This window comes from Gavialis gangeticus, unplaced genomic scaffold (assembly GCF_001723915.1).
Source record: "Gavialis gangeticus isolate Ggan-Ray unplaced genomic scaffold, GavGan_comp1, whole genome shotgun sequence".
Classification (NCBI taxonomy): Eukaryota; Metazoa; Chordata; order Crocodylia; family Gavialidae; genus Gavialis; species Gavialis gangeticus.
In genome coordinates, this window is record NW_017729022.1 from 84,227,353 (window position 1) to 84,228,512 (window position 1,160).

A 1,160-nucleotide genomic window follows, 5' to 3' on the forward strand; every position below is an offset into this window, starting at 1 on the left:
GGGGGGGGGCGCGCATGCGAGAGAGAGAGAATGAGAACTCTAATACAGGAAATTAAAAAGGGGGGCTAGATCTTTCTCATGAGTAGTTCAGGGTTAATTATCTGGTATTATTTGAGTCTGTCATTTATAGAGAGAGTAAGAGTTGTTGTTGCCTTTGATGAGGGTTATACTTTGGCACTATACCAGTGTTGAGCTTAAATTTTCAGCTATCTCCCAGAGCAACTGCTAGACAATACAATAGACAAAGAATCTATAACTGCATATCAAGAACAGTGGTAAAATGCAAGAAAAAAGAATGCAACTTTTATTTACATTATTTACATTATTAAAACATGTAAGCTAAGGGTTTGCTTAATGAGGATTGACTCTTAAGTGCTTAATCTGCATCTTATGCAAAGAATTCCAAAAAGACTGCTAGCCAACATATTGAGGAAGCTGAACATTTCCATATTTACAAGCTGGTGGCTCAGAAATATGAAATCTGTTACCTTCTGCACCACAGCACCTCTGTTGCAACAATAACAATAAAAAGGGCAGATGTCAAGCACTGCCAACAGAGCACATCAAGAATGAAAGGGAACTATGGCAGTAGCTAGAATGTAAATGAAATAAATGCTAGCCTTGCTCTGCCCAGGACATTTGCAGTGAAGGAACACACATGCTCAGGCACATGCTCACCAACTTCCCCATGTTCTGCTTAAGTGAAAGGAACAGATCAGTCCTCTGCTTTCTTCCACAAAAATGCAGACTTATAAAAAGATTCCTTTGTGGGTGCAGCCAGTTGTAACACTTGTCAACTGTTCCAAAAATGTCACCAGTTGGAAACCATTCCACAACAGTTCTCAGACAGAAGTGTCTGCATGTACACTGCTAAGGGTTCTTAATCCCCAAGAACTCCCTGGCTTTTCTAACCACTTAAGTACCTTGTCCTTTCAGCAATTGCGTAAAGATGTGTGTGCAGGGTAGAACCTGTTGGGCAAGGCTGGCTGCAGGAGTGCAGCACAGAGAGCAAGGAACAATTAACAATTCATGGACTAATTCACTTCATCTTGAGCACAGAATTGGCAGCCATTCTGTTCTATTAAGTGTTCATAGTGCAATGGCTCCCCCCCCAACCACCCAGCAATCAGCAGGTGTTTACTGTTACAGGCATAACCCCC

The 1,160-nt window shown here is 41.6% G+C and overlaps 1 protein-coding gene across 6 annotated transcripts in view; it reads left to right on the forward strand.

Moving 5' to 3' along the window:
* ERC1 (ELKS/RAB6-interacting/CAST family member 1) overlaps positions 1-1,160 on the forward strand; it is a 539,371-nt gene that overhangs the window by 234,462 nt on the left and 303,749 nt on the right. The window lies entirely within an intron of this gene.